The sequence below is a fragment of the Chironomus tepperi genome, unplaced genomic scaffold (assembly GCF_022539635.2).
Source record: "Chironomus tepperi strain 1889 unplaced genomic scaffold, CSIRO-AGI_Ctep_v1 contig_171, whole genome shotgun sequence".
Classification (NCBI taxonomy): Eukaryota; Metazoa; Arthropoda; class Insecta; order Diptera; family Chironomidae; genus Chironomus; species Chironomus tepperi.
In genome coordinates, this window is record NW_027226293.1 from 198,291 (window position 1) to 210,000 (window position 11,710).

The 11,710-nt window shown below is 30.3% G+C and overlaps 1 protein-coding gene across 7 annotated transcripts in view; it reads right to left on the reverse strand.

Annotated features, from left to right (window-relative positions):
* LOC139088871 (high affinity cGMP-specific 3',5'-cyclic phosphodiesterase 9A-like) overlaps positions 1 to 11,395 on the reverse strand; it is a 78,033-nt gene extending 66,638 nt beyond the window's left edge. For 2 of the 7 annotated variants that reach the window (XM_070638199.1, XM_070638202.1), the window contains exon 1: positions 7,842 to 9,077. The gene's annotated coding sequence lies outside the window, so the exon portion shown is untranslated. Of the gene's footprint in view, positions 1 to 7,841; positions 9,078 to 10,462 lie in introns of those variants that run through there. The other 5 variants (XM_070638197.1, XM_070638195.1, XM_070638194.1 and 2 more) reach the window with 5 other exon arrangements.
* Positions 11,396 to 11,710: the final 315 nt, after the last annotated feature.

Consider the following 11,710-nt stretch of genomic DNA (forward strand, 5'->3'; position numbering starts at 1 on the left):
TGATCAGTCAAAAATTGTTTCTTATTTTGTTATGTTTTAATAAAGAAATTTTTGATCTTTAACGAAAATTATTTATCTTTTCACTTTTCAGCTTCAACCAGCATGAAAACAATTTTTTTTTCCTTTTCTCTTTAAAGCACAAAAAACTTTTAAAGCTTAACAGGCAGATGCAATCACCACTGAAAGTCAATTTTTTTTTCTCTTCTTTTTCTTCAAAATTTATTTTCTCCAAAAAGAATAATAAGAATCTTTTGATTTCTTTTTTTGAGTTCTTGAAATTGAATATTGATAACCGAATTTGTCTCTCAGATTCATCCAATTCCGATGCACTCTCGAATGAAACTGAAACTGTGAAGTAAAGTTGATGCTTTCAATGCGAGGAAAGAACTTTGTTGTAAACATTTTCATTCCTTTTTATTTTCTCATCCACAAATTCACATTCGTGTCTCAGACACAGCGCATGACATAAAAATGTGTGTTCGTTGATGTTGCTTTGCTCTCTCGTTTGTCTCGTGCGACACAACAACTGAACTTGAAATTCATTCGTACGATCCAGGGATGAAAAAAAGCACAACGCGACTTGTTGCACTTTTTCATGTTCTATTTTCTCTCTCAAAATTTATTATTTTTGCCCATAACGGTCAAGGTTTCTCACAATTTTCATCATTATCGGAATCGTCATCGTCATTAAAGTTTGTAAAAATATTTTCTTTAGTTTCCGTTTTCATTTGATGAGTGATTTATATGGCAACGATGAATATAAAATTATGGATGGAAAAAATAGAACTTTTTCATTTCTGTCACCTGAATTGACAATGAAAATGCAATTATCTACGTTGTGGCAAATGTCTATGGAAACTGTCGAATGCAGACTGACTTTTTTGCTAATTTGCTCAACTAAAGAGGAAAATTTTAATTGCAATTGATGGTTTGAAATTAAAATGAGCAGGCTTTGATAAGGCTTGGTTGAGGTTAGGTTTTTTTACAGTATTTGGTCGTTTTTAGTTGCTAATTGGTTGATTTTCAGTGAAAAGTGATGAAACCAATTCGTGAAATTCGACTTGAATTCATCAATTTACATGATTATTGATGAATTGATTGCATTAATTGAATATTTACGGATTGAAACATTCAAGATACAACAGTGTTACCTAAACCATGTGTTGCGGCACACAAGTGTGCCCCCAAGATGTGCCAAGATGTGCCATGCCACATAAAGTTTGGACAGCACTGAAATACAGCATAAAATTGCAGATTTAACGAGTAAACTTGAATTTTTAGTCTAATTTTCCATACAACCCGGAAGGAAAACAACGTAGAAATGTCTGAGACTCCCGCTCTAGGACAGCATGACTCTGACATCAGGCCAACATCATCCAGACCTCACCCCAGATTCCATGAAATCCCACCCCATGCCAGTTTGTTGAATTTAAAGTTAACAACAGTAAATATGTCAGAATTTACAAAACATTTAGTCATTTCCAGTCATTTCCACTCAAAACAAACTCATTTCATTTCACATTTCAGTCACAAAGTGCGCCCCAAACCACAAGTCACTCACAAAACACTTTCCCTAACATTTATTTTGCATAAAAAAGAAAAACTTTCCCTTAATTAAAATACATTTTCTATATCGAACAAATAACCAATTAGATGCAGTTTTAGTCTCTCCAACAAATATGAGAATGCAATGTTGTTGAGAAAAATAGGGAGGAAGCTTTTATTTCACTGTTAGGTAAAAGTTGTTGACATCGTTGTCATTTGCATGCATTTTTGCTTCAAACCAGAGGGATTAAAATGTCAACATACTTTCTCATTGCTTGTAAATAAAGTTCATTTTATGTTGTGGAATTCTTCTTCATTTGTTGTTGTGAATTTCACCACAAAACAGAAGGAAAAAAAATATTTCTTTTAATTTTTCATAAGAACGAGCAAAGAGAATATTCACAAAAGGGAAATGAATGTTCATATTTTATCATAAAAATTGTAAGTTCAAGGCAACAAACAAAAGAAAACTCAAAACTTCTATTTCCATTTGCATTTCATATCTGCACATTTTGTGCACTTAGGAAGTTTGTATTGCAATTGCAAATTAATTTGCTTAATGATAAGAAATGAATGAGGTATTTAATTACAAAAAAAACTAGAAAATTGCACAGCAGAAAACTTTTTTTTTCAAAAGCAAACAGCAAGAAAAAGAGAGAATCGAGAAGAAGAAATTACGCCATTAAACTTTTTTCAGTATTAAAAAACTTTGTTGCATATCTGTCATCTTCATCCGTCGTTACAGATCATAGAAGTAATACATCAGAAGGTAGAATTGTTTTAGGGATTTCTGAGAAGTCTCTCGGACAAAAATTTTTTGTTTTTTTTTTTTCAAAAAGTTGAATGAAGTAGGATTTACTTAAGGGTCGGAAAAAGTTAGAAAGTTAAGATATGTGGGTGGATTGTATAGGCTTGATTAATAGACTATACCAATAAATAATAGATTTCAAATGAAATTTGTGAAAATTTATGTCCTGTAGCAATGACTTTAGCTCAAGCTCTGACTTCGATCGAGCAGCTTTTCGTAACATACGAGCATCTATGATATAGACAATTAGCATCTTATTGTAGCTAGTGAGCATGCTAGGTACAACTAGGATGCTATGCTCATATGAAAGTTAACAAGAAGATTTAATGCAAGAATTTGTCTAGACATAACGTGATACTCTCAGAATTTTGTCAATTCAATATTCATAATTCTAATTCCAATTCCAGTCAATATTCCATTCGAACAGTAATACTGGAGGTCTTATTGGATTTTTGACGCTTCATGTTTTTTGCAAACCCTAATCTAACATTGTCAGGACTGTAATTTTTTCGATTGATCTCCTACAATAAACAATTAAAATGTAAAAACTATAGAAAAGTAAATATTCTAGAATGATTTAGACTAAACAGCTTGCCTTCACTTAATACATGCTATTTCAATGCTTATTACGGAGTACTGTCATTTTTAATAAAATTTTGTTTTGCATATAAATCACATTTTTTCAAATTGTACCAAATATATAAATTGTTGACTTGTATGAACTGTAAAATGAAATAGAAGAACACAGTTTCAAGTTTAAGCGAGCATTTGAACATCATTTGTATCAATATGAACCCGAGTGGACGGTTAAAAATAAAAAGAATTTTGGATGTCAATTCCAACAATATATAACATGTCTATACTATCTGTTACCGTTTTAGAGTTATGATAAATTTAAGTTGAACATGCAATCAACCAGTTCAAAACGTATTTTAAACAGCATGGTCACCTCCACAGGAGTACTGGAACTTAAAAACCTATCGCTCGGGATTGAAAATTTCAATTCTAAGTGATTTCATTGTGCCACACTCTGTAGCACCTGTTCAAAAAACTTCCCTATAGTGGTAACAGCTCAGCATAGGTTAGACACACTTGACATGCAATTGTTTCATTAGAGGACATAGAACTAGTTCAATTCCTACTCAAGTTATGACGATTGGCCACGCGGGGAACTTGCTATTCAATTCTATGAATAAGTTTTAGCAACCCCAGTTAGCTCAGTAGGTTAGCCCACATAAGATGCAATTGAGAGGACTGTAGAACCTTAGTATTAGTATTATTAAGTCTACAACCTTAGTTTTAATTAGGTTCGAACAATAAATTATCTCAAAGCTTTTAAATAATTCCCCCATTCAAAATAAAACACAAAAATAAGTAAAAATCTCCTACAAATAAGTCATATGTCAAGATAATCTCACATGTAGCTTATCAGTATAGTGTAATAATAAAAATAAAATCGTGTAAAAACCCAAAACTTTTTGAAAACGTAACAATAAACTCAATATTACAAATTAATTCAATACAAAGCTCTATAAATAAGTATTTTTACCTCCAACCTCCACTACAATAGCAATTCGAAGTACTCTAAAGTAATTCAAGTGCATCTATCGAGAAGAGAAAATACTTTTTTTTCCCTACTTTCCTTCTCATCAACTTGAAAATGCACATTCAACAACATCTGATTGAATTGAATTTTTAATGAAAATAGTTTAGAAAAAAAAAGTTTTTTTTTGAGGAAAAATATGTTTGTGATGTTTTCAAATGCTCATCATTCTTATTCACAACAAAAAATTGTGAAATTCTGTAACAAGAAAAGTTGTTGAACGATAATTGACAATTTAATAGTTTAATAATTGGTTCTTTTTAGTGTAATGAATTTTCTAGAGTTTTTTGTTCCTCATTTCTTATTTATGGATTTTAGTTCAATGAATTTCTGAATGTATAGCAATTAAGAGATTCTTTTGATAGATGAAACTCGTTCATTAAAATCTTCTTAGCTTTTTAAGCTTTTCACTCTTTGTTTAGGGACTTTGTTTTATTATTATAAATATATATATTTTTATCTTAATTGATGTAATTTGTGAGTTGTGCTAGATTTTTGTTAAAATTTTTCATTAGAATTTTAGTTTTTTGAACTATCTTAGGGACAAGATCGTAAAGAAAAATATTTTAATTTGAATTACGAAAATTGAAGCAACATGTAAGCTCTATGGGATATTTGGGAGGTTAATTTAGTTATATTATGGGTATTGACTGGGTTTGAAACTTAACAAGATGATTTGTATGGCAAGGACGATAATATGGATAATTTAGTCTATATAGAATATACCAATCTGGTAGTTCATTGGCCTTACAGATCAATTGAGATCAATGACCTCGTTCAAATAGTGAATAAAGCTGAATCTATCGATGGCATTCATCTGCCAATTTTTAAAAGCAAATGCAATGCTGTCTCTATCGACAGCATCATTTCAAGAGTTCTTTGGTTATCCATGATCTTATGGATTAAGCATTGGAAATTGTCAAATGAAAGCCAGTGATAGAGTCAGCTTCAGACGCCATCCATGGAAGGTCATGGATCACAATTGATCTGTGCAACCAGCGAAGTAAGCAAACAAGAGACAATGAACATAAAATTGAAGGAAATCAGAGTACTACCAAGAATTCCCCACTCATTCAATCCAGACCATTCTCAACTCATCCCAGTTTCCATTGCAACAACAAAATCCTTGATGAATGAGCTTTAAACTCTTCATATTATTCAAGATTTTCCTTGATTGCATTTAAAAGAAAAGTCCAGAAGAATATTTTTCTCAAATTGGCTATCCAACTAACTTTAAAGCTTGAAGAATAAACTAGAAAATAAAATTAAATCGCAGTTCATTACATTTCTATTGACAGAAGATTATTTAAGTTAAGTACAGTAAAAATAAACAAAGAGTCTCGCAAATATTTCATCACTAAAAATGTGAATGATCTCTTAGTTCCATTCCATAAACGAACAAGATCTATTAAATGAAAATAAATAAAAATTCCATAAAAAATAATGACAACTAGTTGGTGAATGAAATAAGAAGGTCAAAAATTCCGCACTAAATCGTTAGATTCAAGCAGTCGATCGTGCAATTGGGTAAAGAATTTCCAAAGCAACAAAAACAAAAAAAAATGTGACTCGATCGGACACGAAATGAGAGAGAATTCCCAAATGACCTTTACATTCTTGTTATTTTTGTTATTTTTCCACGGAAAGGAATTCTTTCCGATTTCTTTCATACACATCTTCACAATATTTAACAAAGTGTGGAATAAGATAAATCCAGATATTCTGGAGTGGAAATTTTAAAGTGAATTTTAGTCAGAAAATAATCAAAATTTTGTCATGTTACTTGAAACCCGACTTGTACCAGACTGAACCAGTAAAGCTAAGGATGATAGCTATCTTATCTATTATTCTACAGCTGACTCAGATATCAGCTGTTGAAATTATTTCATTAGTAGTACTAAACATACTTTGACTTCTTATACATAATACGCAATAATTATTACAGGACATACTCAATAAATTATGTCAAGATAAGCTTAAATCTTGAGATAATTCACGGCGTTCTTAGTTAGGGTGACTATCTGATTCTCATAAAATATTTAGACATTTTTGAAGAAATTTGGGGCATTTTAAAGTAAGTCAATACAGATGGACAATTTTGAGTCACAACTTTCGAATAACTGCGTCACAAAATTTCAAAAAAAGGGTCAAAACAATCAAAATTTTGATAAGATTATGTTCTGTTCTAACCTTGATCCCGGATTTTGAAAACAAAATAATTATAACCCCCGCAAGATTGCATGAGTACAATGAGCCATTTGTGAAATTTGGTGTTTTTGATTATTTAAAGGTTAGATTATGTAGTTCAGTGTTGGGCAACCTTATAATTTTTGAGGCACACCTCGTGTTAAGTGGTGTTAAGCTTTGATAGAAATTCCACACGGCATACGGTTCATGAAATTTTCGAAAAATTTTGGCAATACACTAGCAAGGCACACAGGTTGGTCACCACTGACTTAGATCATCAAGGACATATGCACTCTATAGAGACGTTTGGATGATTCAACAGATCGCAATTCCGATTTGATTTAAGCAAACCCAATTTAATATTCTATTCTATTAGTTAAAGAATAGAGTAAAGTATTCTATTATTTATCCAAAATGTTGAAATTTGTCTTGAATATTCGAGTGATTGAGAAATTTTGGAGCTTTGTCGGGATACAGCAGAGATTACATGGTAGAAGTTATCAACAGTATTTCGGTCGAATCACAGTCCATGGTCGTTCTATTCTTACTCACAATCCAATAATCTTTTACGTATTACTTTCAATTGTAGCAGTTAGCAACTGATTGAATTTTTGAAAAAATAATCTAGAATGTAGGCTTTTAGAATTCTACGACAGTATTATTTGTCGTAATTAATGTACGTTCACTTAATTCTTCTAATGCGGAAATGAACATTGGCGTCACATTTCAAAAAAAATTAAATACTACATGCGTAAAAAAAATGAAATTTGAAAACTTTCTTATCCATATCTTGTTTTTTGTATTTTTTTTATCAGTTTAAGGAGTTCAAAAAACAATTTACTTGGATTTTTTGGTTTTACAAACAACAACACAAAAAAAAATTTTTATCGCAAAAAAAAAAAAACATTTTATAAAATTTTTAGATAAGTGACTTTTGAAAAAAGTAGATATTCTGACTGCACTCCTGAATTTAATTTTTTGAGCAGACTCTCTTGTTTGAATTTATGTTGAAAAACTCCTGCAGCTCTGTGGAGGGCAAACTGTGTGTCGCCAAAAATGGTTAAAAATGTCATGAACTAAATGCCGTGTAGGATTTTAGTTGTGGCTTACCACCAAAGTTTGCCGCCAAAAATGAAAGACTGTTCTCCACTGCTTTAGATATTCAGATCACTGAGCTAAAGCGAGTCATGGCTAATGGGTGTGCCAGATTTCTGCACTAAGTACACCTACAGCTTATAATGGAGATCGAAATCACTCCTTTGATGATATTACTCAATATTGTCTACAAAGAAAGGCTGTGAACCGAATTTTCAATGCACATGATTCATAAAAGGACAAGTGAAGAATCCCTAATATTTTTAAATTTAAGAAGCTTCATTCTTGGAAGAAGTCTGTTGATAGAGACAGTGTAGCACTTGTTATTGGCAATTGACAAAGTGCAGCCAGCAATGGAGCTAGATTAGGACGGCAACTAAGAGAAGCCATGGATCACAGCTGATCTGAATGACCAGCGAAGTAAGAAACTGCATTTCATGACAAATGACATTAAAAATGTCTAAATAGAATTTTCAAAAATTAACAAAATCACAACACAATCCATAGAACATGGATCAAAGCATAAGAAGGAGAATTCTTCAAAAAAAAAATACACACGAGATGTATAAAATGAGAAGAAAAAAAACTGTGTTCTTCACTTACCAGTTCAAAAAGATATTCAACTCTGTTGTGTGCTGCTATATCTTTGAATTCTCTATTCACTTATATGATATTATTTTTTTTATTTTCTCAAATATTTATCCTCAATTATAGTGAAATTAATTGGTACTCAATTGATGAGATATCAAGACACACAATTTACAATTCGCATAGACTCTTCGAGTACGTACACACGTTTCTTTTCTTTAATATATTATTATTATTATTTCTGTATTTTTTTTTTTTATTTCATTATTATGTTTCAAGCTTTCACAGTTCACTAACCGGAATTTTGACGATCTCGCACTTCTTTGCTCCACATCACATATGTGGTGTATCTATATGTATACATGAATAAAAAAAGATAAATATATCTGAATATATGTATGTAATAATCTACAACTCAATGTGTACATATGTTCACGAAAAAAAATTCCACAAATTATTAGATAAATTCTCATTAATTTAGTTCACAATAGTCTTTTTTATTGACTTATTTACAGTCCTAATTTACTTGATAATGCACAAATTGACGATAATAATAATTTAAGTTCACAGCATTCTTATTATTTTCGAGTTACAAAAATAAAAATAAAAGAGTTAGACACACAACTATACACATAACTCTCTTGCCTTCTTTGACTGTCGACTGTGCAAATTATCAAGGTTGTCTGATGGCTTTCTACAAGAATTTTTTCATCACATATTTTTTTTTTTTTTTGTTGCGCGCGGTGTTACGGTGTTGGCAGTGCCTGGTATAAGAAGAAATAAGATGTCTCGCGCGATTTTTACTTGATTAGCTCGTGATCAGCACGAATAATATGTGGCATATATAAGATTGTGTATATATATATATAAAAAAATAGTAGAAAAACAAGAAAAAGTCATCTTTCAAGAAGCACATTCCTCAATTCCACTCGCCACTTCTGTGTCGTGTATTTTTTTTATATTTTATTTCACCGTCCTCATACACTCTTTTTCAGCTTTACGCGCAACTAAAATAAATGTTTTTTTTTTTCGCTCGCACAATTAATTTTTTTTTTTGAAATTTTTCTTCTTGTTATCATCAAGGCAAACACAATGTTAATGTGTGTAAGGTGATTAATGTAGGGGTTTAAAGTTTATAAAATAAAAATTCTATATCTTTTTTTTTAATTTTTTGTGTTTGTTGCCATTTGCCAAGTGAAAAAAAAAATTGTCAGCACGCGATAATACGAATGAAAATTGATCGTTCAACAACTGTTATATAAATAAATAAATATTATTATCACATGTTGATCTTGATGATCAGAAAAATGTTCGGAAATAAGAAAGGTGTATGGAAAATTCCCAAAAATCAATTTTGATTATAAATCAATTCTTTAAAAGTTATTATTAGTTAATTTTTGTGGTTGTCTAGACTCGAGAGGGTCTAATTATGAATTTCCTTCTTACTCTTTTTTGACAAAAGAATTGGTCAGATTTTTCCCCGCTTGTCTAGTTTTAGAACATGTGAATTTTATTGTTTGTTAATTTTGTTTTTCAAGATTTGCTTGATTAATCTTATAATTCCTGTATAATTTGCGAAAAACCAGATAAATTCAGATGATTCGGATGGAAAATTTTCGACCTACTCAAAATTACTATTGGCAGTTATAACAAAACTTTAGATTGCTGCATTGTAATAAGGTCAATAGCTTTGAATTTAATTTGAACATAATAACGGTTAAACAAGTTTTGAATGATCAGTGTCACTCCCCTTTTAAATTTTATCATTCAATCTTAGTGTCACTCCCCTTTAAATAAATACTAATTACAGTTTCACAATTCAAACAGTAAACATCAATTAAAGTCGATTAAATGCGCATCACTACAATTTAATTGAAGTAAAATTGATTGACTCAGTAAAGTTTACTCAGCAAATGCATCTGTTGATGTTTTTTTTTTAATTTTAATTCACATTAATTATTTCAATTTGTATCAATATTCAGCCAAAAAACTTCAACAACTGCTCATTTTGATCAACAAAAAGGCTAATTTGACTCTCGTCTGTCCTATAATTCACAGCAATTCAATAGAAACTCATCATCATTAAATTCAAAAACTTTATTCATTCTATCAAATTACATGCATTTGTTTACAAAAAAAAGAGAACCATCAATCTCTTAAAAACTCCCTTTAAATTATTCAAATAACGCAATAAAAAAAAGAGCAAATCATGATGATTATCTTTACATTAAAAATGTAAACACACATAACATTACACTGCAGTAACAAACCATATAAAAATTATGATAATTTTCTCGATTTCTTTTTACACAGTTTTCACTAGAAAATGTTGCATATTTAAAGATTTTTTTTTTTTTTTTTCGAACATTTTTCTGACTTTCTAGATCACAATGTCATTCACTTTCACGCACTTTAGCGACATCTGTAAGATGCATAATTTCTCTCTAAATATTTCTTTATATATATTTATACACATTCATGCACATACAGCTATAAAAGCTTCAATGCACTTTTTTTCTCATCTTATTGTATATAGCTCATGATACAGGCGGACCGCATGCAACAACAGTAAAAATCGGAGAGAAAAATGAAAAAAAAAATCGCAATTCTTGCGAAAAATGTCTCTCTACACTGACCTCAAATGAATTATAAACTCATTGGGGCGCTCGTTATTTGCCTTTATATTCAAAACGACTAATTTAAATCAACTTTAATAGTTTCTTTCATTTCATAGCAATTGTCATTTCTTATCAAAATAAAATGTAAACGAAATAAACATATTTGAATTGAGTTCGTACACAAAAGACACCCTATCCACACATTCTATAGAGCCTTCCACTTTTCATTGAAGTTTGCACACGATTATTTAATGACACTCTTTATTTACCCGACATTGAGGCGGTTCTGACAAGAAAATTGCAAATTTAACCTGTCAAATTTGATAAAACATTTTTTTTTCACGAAAAAAAAAAGAGTTTAAACCTTCACCGAGTTTTAATTCAGACGGTTAACACACGATTAATTAAATTTAATGATTCACTTTTGTTTTAAATTTTTTTTGATTAAAAAAATTTGTTTTTTTTTCAATTCTTTCTGCATCACACGAGAAATTTTTTCCACAATTACACTTTATATATATTTTATTTATTTATTGTGCATAGATTAATTATTTAATATTTATAAATTGACAATCATCACCGCAAACAAGCGAATGTGATAATGAACAGAGGAGAGAGGACTGTGGCGAAACCCTACTGACTGACTGACTGAAAACGTTTTTTTTTTTTTTTTTTTTTTTTTTTGTGAGAAGAAAAAAATAATAATAATATTGTTATTCTTTCATACTTTAAGCTTGCTCTATATGTATTGGATAGTTTTTTTTTTCTTTTCTCATTTTTCTGATCGGTTTAAATGTAGTTTTTTTTTTATATTTTTTCTGTGGCGCGTATTTATACATAAATAATCGTGTATATTTGAAAAATGTAAAGTTGCAGACGACATATATTGAAGCATGTGGTTGTGAGTTAAATTGACAGATTTGTTGATTTTTTTTATCCATAAGCCTCAGACACCTTTCTTCCACAACATCCTTGTTACCTTCACAAAATGCTGATTACACTCACAAATCTTTTTTTTTTGTGATCTTCACCTTCACGTTATTTAATCAGTCGTCACTTGCATTCTTAAATAGATCAAAAATACGCAATTCTTTGTTGTTTTTATTTTGTCTCATCTCTCGGACATGCGAGTCAATATCATTTAAAAAAGAATAATTAGAGAATCTTCTCGTCATGCCGAAATATTTTGACGAAATTAAGTGTGGGCAATGTGAGTATAAAATCGCACTTGAATAAAATTCTAATCATTTGATATTAAAATATTTG